Raw genomic sequence first — 18,438 nt, 5'->3', positions numbered from 1 at the left:
TTTACTTATTTGATAGACAGAGATCACAAGTAGGCAGAGAGGCAGGCAGAGAGAGGGAGAGGGAAGCAGGCTCCCTGCTGAGCAGAGAGCCCGATGTGGGGCTCGATCCCAGGACTCTGGGATCATGACCTGAGCCTAAGCCAGAGGCTTAACCCACTGAGCCACCCAGGCGCCCCCGAGGAACCGACTCTTAACTATGAATAACGAACCGAGGGTTCTGAGAGGGAAAGGGCCTGTGGGGACTGGGGAGAGGACACTTGCTGGAATGAACCCCAGGTGACGTATGCAAGTGCTGAATCACTACACTGTACGACAGAAACTAACAGTACACTGGGTTCACTAACTGGAATTTCAATAAAAACTTAAAAAAAAATCTCTCCTTGATGGAATCTCTCACTATATCTGATTTTATTATAAGCCTATGCTAATGTTTTCATAGGAAGAACCTTTGAGAGCACATCCTATCAAAAGTTATTTAAAAATATCTTGATAGTATACAGTATGAAAGTTGGTGCTACTTACTGAGAGATCTTGGTATCTCCATCGTAAATGTTGGCTATTTCAAAATATTGGGATTTTGCTTGTAAACTGCAGACCTCAAATTTCTTTTCAGTCCTGCTGTGTGAATGTGCCCATTAGCCATCACAGTGCATCCAGATTTATCTACCTGATTTTGGATCCACTCAGCAGAATAATGCATTTTCCCAGATCAAAGAATGAGCTCAAGAGCCTCCCACCTCTACTAACACCGCCAAGCTCAAGACAGATTTTCTTAACTAATTACTAGTCCCCCACCCCCACCCCACCTTGCCTGGATATAGCCCAGAATCCTTCTAAACAGTGTTCCATAGGGTCACTTACCCATCAGTTTGAGTTAGTACTTGTAATGAAACTATGTGCTTTATCCTTGTTTGTGGCTTTAGTGTCATAAAGAGTTAAACTGAACTAGCTGTCGTCATGTTAGAGGGAAACCAGACAGAAGGAACATGGTAAATTTTGAAGAAGTTTTAGAACATGAAGAGAGAATAAAAAAGATATTGGTATCTGAGATGGTGCCCTTCCCTGGACTCCCACTAATAAAATCGCTATTCTAGAACAAACTGATAATGTTTTTGGTGAGTTGTTTCTTCTGACTTTATTCAGAAGAATCATTTTGCTACTGAGTCAATGAGGTCTTCTTTGTATAGGAAATATTTCATTTATTCTACGCTCAATCTTAGCTAAAGGGCCTAGAAGCGATGCATTTCGTTCATTCTACCTGGATTGACATCTGGAAGTTAATCTTGAACAGAATTTACACACAATAAAACTCACCCTTTTAATACAATTCAGTGGTTTTTAGTATACTCTGCAACCACCACTGCTACCTATTTCCAGAATCTTTTCACCACCCAAAAAAGAAATCTCATACCCATTTTTACCCTCCTGCTAACCTCTGGGGAAGCACAGATTTATTCTCTGTCTATTTGCCTTTTATGGAAATTTCAAATGAATGGAATTCTATAACGTGGACTTTTATGACTGGCTTCTTCCACTTAGCATCATGTTTTTAAAGTTCCCCACATTGTAGCATGTATTAAAACTTCGTTATTTTTTGAGGCTGAATAATATTCCATTTTATGGATATACTGCTATTTAACAACTCATCAGTTGATGGAAATGTGGGTATTTTCTACCTGTTGGCTATTATGAATAATGCAACTATAAATATTTGTGTACAAGTTTTTATGTAACATAAATTTCAGTTCTCCTAGGTATACATCAGGGAGTAGAACTATTAGGTCAACGATAATTCTATGTTTAACTGTGAGGAGCTGCCAAGCTGTTTTCTAAAATGGCAACAGCATTTACATGTCCATGAGGAATGTATGAGAGTTCTAGTTTCTCCATGTGTTCATCAACACTTGTCACTGTCCATCTTTAGTTATTATTGCCATCCTGGCAGATGTGAAGTGGTACCTAACTCTGTTTTTGATTTGCATTTCTCTAATAACGAATGATGTAGTCCATTCTTTTGTGTGCTTATTGGCCATTTGTACTTTGTTTGTCTGTTTGTTTGTTTTTAGAGCAGTGGGGGCAGAGGAGAGGGAGAGAGAGAAGCTTAAGCAGGTTGCATGTCTAGCACAGAGCTGGATTTGGGGCTCCATCTCGCAACGCTGAGATCATGACTGAAATCAAGAATCAGATGCTCAATCAACTGAGCCACCCACACACCCCAGCATATCATCTTTGAAGAAATTTCTATTCAAGTCCTTTGCTCATTTAAAAAATTGGGTTACTTCTTATTCTATTGTTGAATTATGAGATTATATATTCTAGATCTTATCAGATACATGATTTGCAAGTATTTTTTCTTTTCACTTTCTTGATGGTATCTTTTGAAGAACAAAAGTTTTAAATTTTGATAAAGTCCAATTTCCCATTTTTGCTTTGGTTGTGTATGCTTTTGATGTCAAAGCTAAGAAACTACTGTCTAATTTAAAGACATACAGGTTTACAGTTATGTTTTCCTCTAAGAGTTTTATAGTTTTAGCTGTTACATTTAGGACTTTGATCTATTTTGAGTTCATGTTTGCCCATTAAATTGTTCTGGCATCTTGTTGAAAATCAATTGAGCATAGATATAAGGATTTATTTCTGAACTCTCAATTCTATTCCATTGATTTATATAATAAATAAACACTCCCAATGTTGCAAGTCTTTGAGTAATGTCAAGTTCTTAAAAAGTCGATTTTCACGACTGTTGATTGTTTTTGTGGCTTTTATGGGGACAGGATTTTCTGAAGTCCTCATTGCACCATTCTTGCTAACATCATTCCCTTTCTTCACCTTTTTTTAACCAGTAAGAAAAGAAAAGAATGTTCTGGGGACATTAAACACAAACAAATAAGAAAAAGGCAAAGAACAGGAGAGATCACATGCAGACTGATGCATCAGGTCAAGGGTCTGGGGAAAGATTTATTGGCCACAGTGTTGGGGTCATGAAGACAGGAGGGGAGAGAAGGATACTCCTCAAATACTATTAAGCTGCTTAGGCAGTTTGAACTGATTTGTAAGATATTTATTAGAAATGATAAAATCTTTACGATGGGTCAGAAAAGGGCCATAAACTTTCAAATAGATTTTTTTCTTTAAAAGTAAGTCAGCAATCAAGCCCAATAATTAAACCACCCTGCCAGAAAGGTCAGGTTCCATGAACCTCAGGGTATGAATGTCTTCTAGTCACATGTACGCATCAGAAAACAACAGAAAAATCTGTTCTATTTCAGTGAAGGCGGACATCACAAACAGAGTTCCAGGGTCACATTCAATTGCTCAACACATCTGTGCAGCTAGAGTTCAATGTATTAATGACTTCTAATAGCCGGTGCAGTGTGCTGGGACTTAAATCCCAGGCCATCGCTATGGCCGTATGGCCAGGATGTGAAATCATGGGGGGCTTCTTGGTATCCCTGAAATTCGGTTTGGTGACTGTACTGTCCTTCAGGAGTGATGGTCATGCCAAGGTGACCATGTGATGGACCCCACCTGGGATTTCTAAAGCATAACCTTTGTTTAAAGGTTCATCATGCATGGGCTTACTGTGTCATCAGTTTCTTTATTTGCAAAATGGGAATAACACAACAACGGAGTCCTATTACGTATACATTCAATATCTGGGAAAGCACTTGATGTACTCAAACAAAAAAACCCAAACCGACTACAAATGACCCAACCACTGTAACATATACATTCACATAAGTTCATACAAATAGCCACTAAATAAAATCTACTTACGTATTTCAACACTAAAAAGGAAAATCGGGGCAAAAAAAAAAGGGAAAATCAGCTGTGTTGTACATAGAAATAGTGTAATACATAGAAAACTATACAGAGAAACTTCCTCTATAATTTAAGGAAGCTCCAAGGGCAGTTTTGATGGGATCTGATTTCCATCTTTTGTGCTAATTTAAGAACATAAATTCAAGCTCAAGTGAGATATGACTTCCCATCTATAGTCCTTATAAGACCCTGATGAAAACTATGTCTATAAAAATTCTTTGGACACTGTAATGTTAATTGTTGGTTATTTCTCTTATCATTGGGGTGAGGGGGGCAACTTTAGTTGTTCCTGAGATAGTGAGAAATTTACATTGCCTCCTATTTGTCCAGGATGGTTCAGAGCCAGTATGTTCAGGTAGAAGACCAGGAACACCTTTTTAGTGCTGGGAGTGACAACAGTCTTCCCTCCATTCTCCTTACTTGACCCTCCTTGTGGACGTCTACAGCTCTGCTCTTCAGTGCTGGGCCCCTCCTGGCTGCCCGGCCTCAGGAGCACCTGTCCTCACAGCTAAGCACCCCCCCGGGCTCTCACCCAGGGTTACTCAACATCCAAAGTAGAGGTCAGCACATTTACTCCTGGTGTGATCCTGGGTCTGATAATGATGCCTACATCTTTATTTTGTTAGCTCTTAGGACCACACACATCTACCACAAGGACACGGCCTTCTTTTTGGCAGCTTCCTTCCTGGGGCTGAAGTCCAGCCCCTGAACTCAGGCGATGACCTCACCAGATTTCCCGAATGGCTTACTTCCTGCCTCCCTGGATGGGGTCCCGCCTGTAGAGGCACACGGCGGGGTGGGTAAGTCGTTCGAATCCCAAACCCACCACAAATCATGGCACTTTGAGCCAGTTACTTACGCTATCGGACAAGTGCTACCTACATTCGTGCAATGAATTTATCTTTAATTCAAAGATTAAACAGGGCAACATAAGTAAAGCCATGTTTAAAACATAAACATAAGTAAAACATAAGTAAAGCTCTTAGCACCACGCCCAAGGGCTTGTGGTCAACTCTTAATAAATGTTAGTTCTTATTTTTCCCGATATCTGATCAGCGTAGTCTCACTAACGGCTCACCCATCTCATCATCTCGTGGTGGACCTCACTGATATCACGGGTTCTACCTGCTGCCCATCGTCACCATCCTTCTGACACCAGCTCCTGCCCACTGCCCGGGAGACCCATCTGCACCCACATCCGTTCTCCCCCCGTGCCTGCTCCACGGCTGTGGGCACAGCTCGGCCCCTTGCAGTCTGTCCCATGCCACCGCCCAGCTGCATTCTCTGCTATGACAATCATCTCCCAGATCTACCAACTGATCAAAGCAGCCCGGACAATAATGCACGCAGAGACCTACCAGACATTCATAAGGGTTTTGGTCTATTGTGGGGAGAGGATGCCTGCACAGAGCAGCATCTTCAGTACGTACGAGCCACCAGCTTGCCTGGGGAAGGAGTCTTGCTTTCTTTGCACATCGAAGACTTCCAAAAAATTAAAAAGTCAAATGCATACAAAATGCTGGGCCTAGGGGTTCTCAAAAACCGAGATGTCAAAAAATTGACTACCTTGCTGGAAAATAAATAGCATAGCATTTCTCAAATGTAAAAAACACTGTATTAAGTACTTGGGATTGTGAATATTTGCTTTTTTCCTCAATTAGACTCACAATCATTAATAAATCTACTGATGACCTCTGGCAGAAGAATGTTCTGTTCTGAAATATCAAAGAAAAATCACAAATTTCTATGGTTTGCATAAGGTGTTCCCACCTTCTGTCCCTAGATTTACCAGCATCCTCTGTGGTTTACTGAACAATTTATGAATATATATGGAGAAGAAACAAAGATTCCAAGGGGACTGACGTTTGTTGGGCTGCAGGCATGGGCTTCTTGACCTGTGTTCTTCCCTCTCAATCCTGACAGATGATCCCATCAGGCGGATCTTCCACTTCACGAGGGAGGAAAGAGAGATCCAGGAATGTTAATGCAGCAGTCCACGGTCACAGCATGGGCATGGGCTCCGAGTCCATGCCTTCCCCCCTGCTCCACACTGCCTCCAAATATTTCCTTGCCTGTCTCTTTATTAATTTATCTTTTCATACTTGTATTCATCTTCCTATAGCAGGAGAGCAAAGTTTTCACCCTTTCCTTGATGGAGGAATCCTGGAGGGACCGATGTTTCTGTGCGGAAGCCCCTTTTGGCTTTTCTACACATACTCTTCATATTGATAACATGATAACCAGATTAACCTTTTAGCATCTTGCCTCAAATTTAAAAGGTTTTTGAACACGCGGTTTTCTAAAATTAGGGTATGCCTTTTAAGCGATCTACAGTAGTATACCTCCCCACCACCCGCAAAGGATGGTCACAAAACAAAGGTCAGAGTCGACGCAGAGTAAGACGTCTGTGCCTGCACTTGGATTAGAGACAGTGGACAGAGACTCCACAATCTTAGGCTCCGAGAACCCCAGCCATTATCCTCTGTAGATACTGCCGGGGAGGGGGTACTGGGGCAACAAAGAGCCATTCAGCATGAGGACGACACCGGCAGAGACTCGTAGGTACAGGGCACAGCCTAGCATGTCGGTCCAATGTCCTAGTAAGTAATTACTCGTGAGCACTGAGCAGAAGGCACTCTGTGTGCATCCTGTGTGTAATCAGTGTCTGTGCCGGACTGGGCGCCTGGTGTCAGACAACAGGGTCCTCTGTGTTATCCAACATGAGCAAGTCTGCCAGACTTCCAACCTCCCTGCGGCCTTAAAAAGGGGCTCCCTATAAGGCACATCTCTTTTCAGTAAATGTTTTTGATGGGAATGGCTTCTCTTCTAGCCTCTCCTTGACATAGGAGTTCCCTAAACATGACAAAGTTCCAAGAAACTTGCCATTCCCACTCAATAAAACTGCTCCAAAGCCCTGATGTTTAGTTAGTCTAAAAGGATAAAGCGATGAATGAGCTCTGAAAGGTAGGCACTGAAATCTAAATCCCACCAGAAAGCAATGCACTGAGGAGGGCTGATTTGCAGGGTGACTACACAGGCAGGACTTCAGAAATGTAACAGATGAAATGATCTATAATCGAGAAGAAGTAACCGGCATTTGCAGTCCTATTTTGGTCCCGAGTAGTAAGAAACCCCTGCCAGAATGAAACCTCTGGTGTAGAGGCTTTCCTGTTGGGGAAGGTTTCAAATACCAATTTGCTTTAGGATAAAGGAAAGTCTGCATTTAAAGAGCAGCTTCAGATTGCCATGTATGGGCTTCAGGACCACGCTAGCTCATAGGGCTGCGGGCACGGGGATCCCTTTTCCTGCTGTGGAAATGGGCTTTCCAGCTTTCCCGGTATCCATTTCAGGAGGAACTGCCGCCGCTCACCAGTGAAGCCAGGGCTGTGCCCTGGACTGTAGAACTGCAGAAACTTTGCGTGCGTGCATGCAGGGGCTGGAAGCCACCTTGCTGTGCCCTGGTGCCTGGAAGCTTTCCTCCACTGCCACTTGAATCAACATTAAAAACAATAGGGAGGCCCAGGGCAGACCCAATGACCAGAGTATGACCAGAAGCTGCCAACATGGGTCCTCATCCTGGGAGAAGGCCATGGGGGTCGCTGGGGTCTCACTTCTTCTCTGTGATTCAGCAACTTCTCCCATATCTGGGGTGTCTGGGTTCCTTCCTCTCCTAGTTTTGGTCCTACTTTCCACCTGCTCTTCTCAGACTTCTCCTTGGGATCTTCTCACCTTCTGTTGTCTCTTTAAGTGTTTGTTTTCAGTGGTTGTGGGTCTGGTTTCTGTACTCCGATGAGTCTTTTCCCCGCAGCAGGAATTTCCCCCCCAATTGCCTCCCCAGTATCCATTCTCTCTTGCTTCCTTTGAAGAAGGCTAGCTTGCTGGGGGCGGGGACTACACCGAGCCTGGCCCCTTGCGCCCTGCTAGGCCATCCCTGTACGCAGAGGTGGCCAGTAACGCAGTTCCACGCAGAGATGGAAGAGAAGCTTGTTGGATGGGGTTTCCAGGAAAGCCACTTTAAACATGGGCCTGATGCAGTTGGCTTGTCTTCCCATCTGAGCTGGAGCTACAGTGGCCATGTTAAACGCAGGGGGTCATTTAGGGTGACCAACTCATCCTAGTTAACCGGGGACTTTCCTGGCTTGAAAACAAAAAGTCTCATATCTCGGGAACCCTCTGAGTCCCAAACAAACGGACACAGTTGGTCATTCTAGCAAGTGGCCTGAGGTTGGGAGTCATTGCTGGGGCCCTGGCAGAACCATTGAAGGGGCTGGTTCCTGCCATACTGTAGAGTCTTCCAACCAGTCTGGACTTCTTAGCTCTGTACTTTTCATCATGACAGAGAAAAGCAAATGCAAGTTTAAACCAGCGATTTAGTTGTTTCTGCTACAGGCTTTTCAAATACCTGTCTGATTCCCACCCCCTGACTTTTAGCTTCCCCAATCTATATCGCCAGACTGATCCCTCCCCGTCTTCCAGACCCATGTGTCTAACTTCCTGGTGGGCCTCTCCCCTTGGACCAAACCCACTCTCTTTACCCCCAATCCTGTTCTTCCTCTGGGTTCCAAATATGAGTGACTCGAGCCCCTGACTACCCAATGAACAATTAAGAAATCTCAGCATCTTCACTGATATCCCTTCTTTCTCCTTTCCCAAAAGTCTATCAGTCTTGATGACTTAATTTCCTAAATTCCTCTCCAAACCATCCATTCCACCAGGTCTCCTGTCCTGCTCCATTTCAGAACACTAGCTTCGGCCTGGAGTATTGAGGCAGGCTTCCTGCTTATGCAGGGAACCTTGCCCTACTCAAATCTGATCTCCACACGGTAGCCACAGTGTTTGCAATGCTTTCTGGCCTAAAACACCTGGGAGAATTGCCACTGTCCTTGACTTATAAGGCCCTGATGTTCTGGCTGTTCTGGCTCACCACCACATCCTTGTCACAGTCTACAGCAGCACAGAGTTTCTTTTAGCTCCTTTATGCTAAGGTGCCACACTCCCTCTTGCTTCTCAGCCTTTTCAAATGGTGTTTTCTTTAACTAGGATAGTCTTTCATCTCCCTTCCTTCATACATTCCACTCTACTAGTTCTTGTTTCCTTTCCTAGCTCACTCCTACACTTTATTTGGGTCTTAGCTCAAGAGAGCCACTATGTACCACTGTGCAGTACACAACCTCGACAACTGTACATGGTGATCTTTTTAGATATTGCTTTTTCCATGCAATATACTTATCTGTATTCTTCACTAGGTTTTAAACATATAAGGGTACATATCACATTTATCTGCCTCCTGGTAGATGCTCTCTATATTTTTAAGGAAATGAATAAACTTCTTGATGATAGATTTTTTTCTGTTATGTCTATATATAAAGGATGCATTAAAAGTCTTTTTTATTACAGAGATTTCTCATTAGGTTTCAGTTTCAATTCAATGCACTGTTATCCTAGGAAATGTGGCATTTAATGTAATTTCCATGGGAACCCACACTATACTTAATATTTCATGTATGCTCCCACTGTTAACTTCCCAAAACTCAAATTCTCATTAAGTCAAGATACACAAAGGATTGTTAAAATACACAATTCTTTGCCTTTCTGGAACGCAGAATTTCTGGGAGGCATTCAGAAAATGCTTCAGTGTGTGACATTTCCAGATTCAAGAGAGCTATAGTTTTATCAGTTTCAAATTTCGAGGAGTTCCAAAGTGCAGAGATCAGCGATACATCGGGAAGTGATGAGGTCAGCATTGCTTAGACTTCTCGAATGCCATTTTCGTTCCCGCGACAACGGGGAAATTATTCTCATATCCTGGCTAACACTGCGAAAGTAGTCTTAAAAGATTACAAAGCATTAAGCCTGGCAAAAGTAAAAACAAACGGCAGCAGGCAGTCTCCAGTGTAAACAATCTACCAACATTCGAAACCACTACCGCAGATGTCGGTTCCACCCCTCCTTTGCAGGGCCTGGGAAGGGTGCAGGCTGAAACCCTGCTGGCTCCAGTGGCAGTTGAAGAAGAGAAGTTTACCTTAGTAACCATCAACAGAAAACCAAATGATGAACCCGCAGTGAAAGGTCATGGGGTATTTGGAAAGGGAGCCACGCTCGATACAATGGTTAACAAAAAAAAAGTATGAAAACAGCAGAAAAGCCCGCATTCTCTGATAGTGTTTTGTTCTATCAAAAAAAAGTCAGTTCTTGGGACACATTTTCCACTACAGGAAGGGAAGATATTCCTTGGAAACTTAGGAAATGTGGAGGGGAATGACCTCAGGAAACCGCAGGTAAACAAACACACTGACAGCCCCCCCACCCCCCGCCCCCCGTGCACCTAAAGGGAGAAAAGGGTTCTTCTCCCATGGAATACCTGTTCATTGACAAGGAAATTTTCTTATTTTGACTTATAAGAGACTCTAAGCCCTATCTTACCAGTTTTGCCAATAATGCTGCTGAGAGCAGAGGCAGAGCTATTTTTGCTCATGCATTATGCAAGGCAGTTTCATCAAACAAAAGGAGTTGTACACATTTCAGCTTCATATGAACCAGAATGAGATAGAAGTGCCTATGAAAATGTCACCACAGTACAGGTAAATAAATAAATCTGAATTAAAATATGTTTTAAATATATATGTTTACAAAAAAATAGATACATATTTACTTTTATTTGCACTTTCTCATTTCAAATTCAGCATTTTATACCTATTATAAAGTACGAAGCCAAGTAGGAATAAGAATATTCAACGTAAAAAAAAAAAAAACCATAGCTACATGGATGAAGACAGATTTTTGTTGCTGCATTATGGAGAAGACATAACCTACAATGGTTGAACATCCTAACAGAAAGAAGGGTTTAAATGAAAGTAAACCCCAAACTATCTTTTAAATGAGTGAGCTGCTTTAGATTTGTGGCTTTGGAACTTTTTATTTTTCAAACATAATTAACACAGAACTTCATCTATTAACAGAGCAAAGAAGAGTGGACGGGGTTGCCTGGTGGGCTGACAAGTTTTATTCTGTCCTTTGTTGTCTGGGGCGATTTTGCTTCTGGGGTCTGTTCCCTCCCAATTAATCTTGTTTACAGGGCCCCCGTGGCTTGTTCTGTGGACCTGGGAGTGGCTGCGACACCCCTGGCTTGGGCAGTCTGGGGTCTCTCTGACATACTAACCAGAGCCACTCCCTGTCCACTCTGAGCCAGACCCCTGCTCCTTCCAAGACTTTGCCCAAGTTAGCGGGATGCCTGGTCTAGTCCATGAATGCACTCTCTCCCTGTCTGTGTAAGGAACCACATACACATGGCCTGAGAAAGCCTTATTTGCCAGACAGTCTTTCCTGAGGTCAAGAGCCAACATGTTCTACATTTCCTCCTAACCCAGCAGTTCTCAATCTTGGAGGCATCTTGGAATCACCGAGGGAGGCCCAGACATCAGTCCACATCCTGGAAGACACCTCTATCTTAGGCAGACTGGGATGGTTAGTTACCGGGCTATAAACAGAATTTGTAGACTCCTCGCCAGTGGCTCTCACGTCAAACCAGGCTTGAGAAGGACTCTTTTTATCTGTTTGCTCTATTCCTTTGGTTCTCTCCCTGCTGACCATGCACGCAATGATGGCAGGCTCTGTGTCTATTCTACTCTCCCTTTTAGCCCCTAGGTCTGGCACATACTAGATGTTCAGTAAATATAGACTAAGTGAGTTCAGCGGGATAACCTGCCATTCATTCACTCACAATAAAGATGGTTTAAAATAAAGACAGTGCTTTTAAAGCCAAAACCAATAAATACTAGAAATGAAGTCCCTGTTAATATGTTTCAGAAATCCTCTTTAAATATGAAAATAGGGGCGCCTAGGTGGCTTAGGGGGTTAAAGCCTCTGCCTTCACCTTGGGTCATGATTCCAGGATCCTGGGATCGGGTCCCGCGTCGGGCTCTCTGCTCAGCAGGGAGCCCGCTTCCTTCTCTCTCTCTCTGCCTGCCTCTCTGCCTATTTGTGATCTCTATCAAATAAATAAAATCTTAAAAATAAATAAATAAATATGAAAAAAATGTATGACGATGTGCCCAAGGCATATAAGAAATCATAACCAATTTGGTAGAAAAACAAGGCAGTGGGTTTCAATGAGCTGTATGCTATGGAGATCAAGGTTCTCAGGACAAGAACACAGAGAGCAACTGTGTTTACTCCTTTTAATTTTAGAGCAGCTGTTTACAAAGTACGGGGGTCTGTTCCAGCTCTACGGCAACCCCAGGGTACAGGTGGATAATCATTATCGTTTATTTCACAGATCAGGAAAGCCAGGCTCAGAGAAAACACACTGCCTGATGAGAAGCCGGGTTCTGGATCCCACTTGGATTGCCAGATTAAGTAATTCAAAGTCCTTAAGCATACCACCCAAACATACCCCCCAATATTGCATGGAACACACTTATACTAAAAAAAATGATTTGTCATTTATTTGAAATTCAAATGTATTATACCTGGCAACCCCAAGCTCCAGGCCAATTCTTCTGTGAAAAGAGGCTATTTGGTTTTGAGGATCACTGCGGACCCTCCCAGACAAAGGGCAGAGATGTGGTTCCTTCTCCTTTCTAACCTCTGTGATTCGGCCTTCCAGAAGTTTCTGCACATGCTAGCTTGTGGATGTATGCCTTTCCCCAGCACAGCAGTGGTCCAAGCTGAGTGAGGAAAGGGGTGGCAAAGGGTGACACGAACACGGTCTCTCAGGATCACTGAGGATCACTGAGGATCACACTCTCCATGTAGACTCAACTTTCTAAAAATTTCATTATTATTATTATTATTTTGAATACAGAATGGTACGTAATTGAAAGATATAGCAAAGGTTATGCACAGCAAAGGAAACCATCCACAAAATGAAAAGGAAAACTACCAAGTGGGAAAAAAAATACTTGCAAATCATGTATTAGATAAGAGATTCAGATCTAAAACATAAAAGAACTCATAAAACTCCATAGTAAACAAGTAATCCGATTAAAAATGGGCAGAGGATCTGAATAGCCGTTTTCCCAAACAAACATCAAGACAGCCAACAGACAGGTGAAAAAATGCTCAGCATCAGTCATCACCAGGGAAATGCAAATCAAAACCACAATGAGGCATCACCTCACACCTGTTAGAATGGCTAGTATCAAAAAGACAAGAAATAACAAGTGTTGGCAAGGATGTGGAGAAAAGGAAGACCTTGTGTGCTACTGCTGGGAATTCAGGCTGGTGCAGCCACTATGGAAAAATAGGGCATTAGGCCAAGTGAAATAAAGCAGCCAGACAAAGACAAGACAAAAACCATATGATCTCACTTATGTATGGAATCTGGAGGAAAAACACAAAAACAAAAACAAAAAAACAAAAAAACAAAAAAAAACAAAGAAAACCCAAGCTCATAGCAACAGAGAACAGACTGGAGGCTGACAGAGGTGGCAGAGGCCAGGGGTGGGGGGCTGCACGAAATGGGCGAAGGAGGCCAAAGGTACAAACTTCCAGTTATAAAATGAATAAGTCATGGGAATGTAATGTACAGAATGAGAACTATAGTTAATAATACTCTGTTGCATATTTAAAAGTTGCTAAGAGAGTAGATCTTAAAAGTTCTCATCACAGCACAAACACTGGAACTATATATGGTAACACATGTTAACTCGTCTTACTCTTGTGATCCTTCCACAGTATATACAAATATTGAACTATTCTGTTTTTACCTCTGTGTGAGCCCTGAGCCCTGCAGGGATAGTGTGGCTGGTGGACAGAGCATGGTTTTAAAATCAGGTAGTTCTTACTTTAAAAATGTAGTAATTTCACTCATGGGGAGTCCCTGATACAGCATTTGGCGTCATATAGGTTCTCAGTAAAGCACAGTCTCAGACTCCCTAACTGTCAAATCATTATTATACTACTCTACTGAAAAAATGTTTTTATATTGAGGTCATGTACATCAGAGTTTTCTCAAATTCTATAACTTATGTCCCACCCTTGGGGTTTTGCTTTATCTGTGTACCAATTACTTAATGTTTTTCTTCAGCCATATTCATCTTTAAAATTATAATATTTACTTTACCTAGTTCCTTAGCAGTGGTAGCCGTGAAATTTGGGAACTGCTGTACTGGTTAGTCTAGTGCATTAAAAACATGTACAACAGGGGCGCCTGGGTGGCTCAGTGGGTTAAGCCACTGCCTTCGGCTCAGGTCATGATCTCAGGGTCCTGGGATCGAGCCCCACATCGGGCTCTCTGCTCAGCAGGGAGCCTGCTTCCTCCTCTCTCTCTCTGCCTACTTGTGATCTCTCTCTCTGTCGAATAAATAAATAAAATCTTTAAAAAAAAAAAACACGTACAACATTTATTTATTAGTATATTATTATATATTGTTATTATATCTCAACAAAAGTGGGAAAATATGCATAATTGTTTTAAGAAATATGGCATGTGCCACCTAAAATAGTCCTGTGAACCACCTGGTATGCATACATGATGAAACACTGATTCACGTGAAAGTCCGTTATTATATTGGCCAACTTTATTTTTCAGGACTGGGAGACTAAGGCCCAGAGAGAATGAGAAATTGGATCAAAGTCAACCAATCTATAACTGAGACAGAATGCAAGTTTCTGGATTTCCAGGTCCACATTTCCATTAGCTAGTCTCCTAAAATACCTCTAGTTGGAGCCTAAATTATGTCCTGCTGCAAAATTACAGGATGAACACTGTGATACCCTCAGCCAATCTCTTTCACCACTGTCTATGTTATTTCTTGACCTAGGAAACCTAAAGGTAGACTCTCCCTCCCAGAACATGCCTGACAGTGTGCATCTGAGCTAGCCTGGCTATGCACCTTGCTCAGTTCATATCCTGGCTCGTGCACGTACAAACAAACTGCCCCGGGGGGAAACGGGATGCAGGAGAGCAGAGCAACCAGGGAGTGTCAACACTGTGTGCTGTTTAGAGACTTTCCTGGAAGTTTTCTGATCTTGTTTCACCCACTCCTGACTATATACTCTCACATGTATCCAGCTGGGTCAAACCCTCTCATGGAATACCTGGACATTTCCACCAAATGCCTCCAAAAATATAAGGTACATTTAAATTCTGTGTTTTGGGGGGGGGGTGCCTGTCTGGCTCAGTTGGTTGGTCATCTGCCTTTGCCTCAAGTCATGATCTCAGGGGTCCTGGGATCAAGACCCCCACTGGGCTCCTTGTTCAGCAGAGAACCTGCTTCTCTCTCTCTCCCTCCGCTGCTCCCTTTGCTTGTTCTTTCCCGCTGTCAAACAACTAAATAAAATTAAAAATAAATAAATAAATAAATTCGGGGTGCCTGGGGGGCTCAGTGGGCTAAGCCTCTGCCTTCAGCTCAGGTCATGATCCTGGGATCAAGTCCTGCATCGGGTTCTCTGCTCGGCAGGGAGCCTGCTCTCCCCACCCCCCTTCTGCCTCTCTTGCCTACTTGTGATCTCTCTCTGCCAAATAAATAAATTAAATCTTTAAAAAAAATTCTGTGCTTTTTAAGAAGAATTTTAAAATCCCTGTATGTTCCCAAATTGAACAATAATACAACGGAAGAGTCCACAAGAGAGAGAGGAGCCTGGGTTCCTGCAGAAGCAGCAACAGACCAGGCAGCTCTGTGACGAGCCCTCCCGCCTCTGTCTCCAAGGATCAGCCTCAAAGGCCAACGAAGAGTTGAGGACGTTGCAGGAGACGTGTTCATTTCCTCATCATGCTGGTTAACAGCACCCTGCTTTTCCCTTGTGGAACCTGCCCTTCCTTAGTTTCAGCCCAAATGGTTTGAGTGGCACTGACCCCAACCCCAACCCTGCCTTTTCAGGGGTGGCCATGGACCCAGGTCTGACCAATCAGGTCGCCCCTGCCCTCTGGCCAGGCAGGTTGCTTCAGGAGTGGGCACATGGACCTACTCAGGTAAATGAGGCTCAATTCGGAGAATTTTGCTAGGAGAAGCCTTCTTTCCCTAGGAACCATTCCCTGTAAGAATGCTGGATGCTTCCACCTGTCGGAGCCCCTGAAGAAAGTCCCCTGAAAATGCAGCCGGCACAGCAGAAGCCAGACCCAAAAGAAATGAAGAGAAGAAGACTGGACTGGACAGCATTTTTTTAAACCCATCCTTGCACGTGAAGCCAGAACTTTTCATTTACAGTAGGTGATGAAATCCTCTAGTATAAGCCAGTTTGAATTAGAATATGGTTTACTTGGGGAGGAGGAAGGCCTGTCAATACAGAAGTCAGAGTGAGTACACGATCTGTTCCCTTCAACCATGAGGAAATCGGGGAGGGGGAGGACAGGAGGCAGAGACTGTGAACTGGGCGGCAGAAGGGGGTCAGAGACCAGTGTCTTGTCTCAACATTGCCCCTACCTCATGAACTGTGTGTTCATGAGCAGTGAGTTAACCTCTCCAAGCCTCAGTTTCCCCACCTGTAAAGTAAAGGGATTAGACAATCGGTAGCTCTCACACAGACCTCTGTGGAGCCCCTAGGCTCCTCAGGCGATGGGAGAGTTCTGGGGACCAGGTTCCCAGACTTCCAACTGTGCAACTCACTTTCTTTTTATCTAGATCATTTGTCAGGCTCTCTTATAGGTTTTATTGGAAGAACAGGTTCTACTGCTAAAACAGATCTGTCAACTGCTCCAGTTCTGTTTATACTAAAGTCTAAATTGAGTCAAGACTCATCTCGGGCCAGTAAAAATGTGGTGCGTCCATACTAAGAGTTGGTTAGGAGCCAAGGGCAAGAGCTCAATCCCGGGAGAGTTTGTTAGCTTTGCACAGACATAAAAAAAAATTGTTAATGGTAATGATCTACACCCCTAATCTCAAGAACTGTCTCGGAGATGTGGGTCAGTGGTCATAAAGGGACTGGGGAAAAAAACGCGGATGGGTCCATCGCTCTACCCTAACTGCTAGTATGAACACCACCAGTAACACTCAAGGCAGGCAATCTCTTCATAGCTAGGGAACAGAGGGTAGCGTGCTTAGAGGTTTGTTTGCTTTTTTCTTTCTCAAGACAATGTGATCATTGGAGAAGAAGCTGAAATAACAGAGGGCACCTGCTGTTACACAATCGATTGCACAACACCTGATGTGTATCCACAGCGCTCAAAGTTCACGTGGATTTCCTTCTTCTTATAGAGACAACATACGCATTGTAGTGGAAGTCAGATGAAACAAAAATTTCTCTGAAAGCATATAAAAGCATTTCTATGGGAACAGCAATTGTTATGATTACATTAAAAATGTATTCACTTGCAGGCAATTTTGGCACTCTGTGTAAATTTGGGGTGCTCCAAATCTTGAAGAAATGTATCTTAAAAAATACACCTTAACACCAGTTGCCAGAATGGGTCATCCACTACTATAGTCAAAACAATTTACTTTGCTTTATTGCAGGTAAAAATTACAAATATGACTAAAATCTACATAACAAATATATGTTCCCAAAATAATATTGATCTTGCCAACAGTAGCTGAATATTTAATTTACTTTAACAAACATGCTGAAAGATAATAAATGAAAATTATTTTTCTATTTGTCCTTCTAGGCTCTGTATAACTAGTGGTTATAACTAATGCATATAACTGTCTAACTAATAGTTTTCTTATTAGAAAACTATTTTTTTTCCAATAGTATGGAACGCAGGCAATTTATATTAACACAAAAATAAAATCATATATATCTTGAGGCTTAATTTTTCTTGTTGATTAACTCCTGATTTCTATCATTTAGATGATATATGCTATAGATACACAAAACCCAGGCGAGGAAGGGGTGAGAGAGGGTAAGAATTAAGTCAGACGAAGCAGTGTCAAGACAAAATGCAGGCAAAGGGTCAGCTGAGGGCAAGGTATGAATGCAACACAACACATCTCAGGATTTGGAAAGAAGTAACGGTCAGGAAGAATCCAAATTGGGAAAGATAAATGGTTTCAGGATTAGACAAATGCAAAAGGGTGAGGCTCAAGATAGAAATATATGTCAATACTTGGGACAAAATAGACAGGGAGTTTCAGACAGCACCTTGGATAGCTCCCCAAGCAAGAGGTGCTTTAACAAAGCTAAGACCCTAACAAAAGAAGGATCTTACCTTCTACACCCTAAAATTCCCAGTTGGTACCACCCAGATGGAATGAAGTTGGTCCTTGGAGACTGGGGGAACCAGTGGCAATTTTCCACTGGAAGGTTTGACTTAAAACCCTAAGGATGATATCTGTGCCCCGCAGTAATAGACCCCTTGGTGATCTAGTGGGGGGGGGGTATGGAAAGTATTGTCCTTTTAAACTTGAGAAAATTTGCTTTCCAAAAGCCTGTCCCCCTTAATTGGGGAACAGAAGTTCATCCCAGGGCCAACACTGCTGGGAACAAGGGGTTCATATTGTCCCTTTAGGGTACCTATACTTGTAGATGAGAAAAAGTGAGATAGAGTGAATTATGTATTTATTAGATAGAATAAAGTAGTCCTATATTAAAACAAGTTTAATCTTCCTATTACTACCATTTGAAATAGAGTTCATGATGATAAAAATCCCTGGTGTGACTTTCATGCAGGCCTCTGTTTTTAGACTTTATTACCTTCTGACCAAGTACTATTATTAGTGGAGGAAACTTGGCTTT

The 18,438-nt window shown here is 42.7% G+C and overlaps 1 protein-coding gene and 1 long non-coding RNA gene across 3 annotated transcripts in view; one reads left to right on the top strand and one right to left on the bottom strand.

The window, feature by feature from the left end:
• The window catches only part of MAMDC2 (MAM domain containing 2), a 141,581-nt gene that overhangs the window by 80,913 nt on the left and 42,230 nt on the right, over window positions 1-18,438 (bottom strand). The gene's annotated exons all lie outside the window — the stretch shown is intronic.
• On the top strand, window positions 14,724-17,503 carry LOC123387528. Its single transcript, XR_006601971.1, has 3 exons — window positions 14,724-14,898; window positions 15,790-15,970; window positions 16,834-17,503. It is a non-coding gene; the product is annotated as an uncharacterized LOC123387528 (long non-coding RNA).

The sequence above is a fragment of the Mustela putorius genome, unplaced genomic scaffold (genome assembly GCF_011764305.1).
Source record: "Mustela putorius furo isolate JIRA1106 unplaced genomic scaffold, ASM1176430v1.1 tig00003854_pilon_pilon_pilon, whole genome shotgun sequence".
NCBI classification, from domain to species: Eukaryota; Metazoa; Chordata; class Mammalia; order Carnivora; family Mustelidae; genus Mustela; species Mustela putorius.
This window is presented reverse-complemented; position numbering and strand designations above follow the sequence as displayed.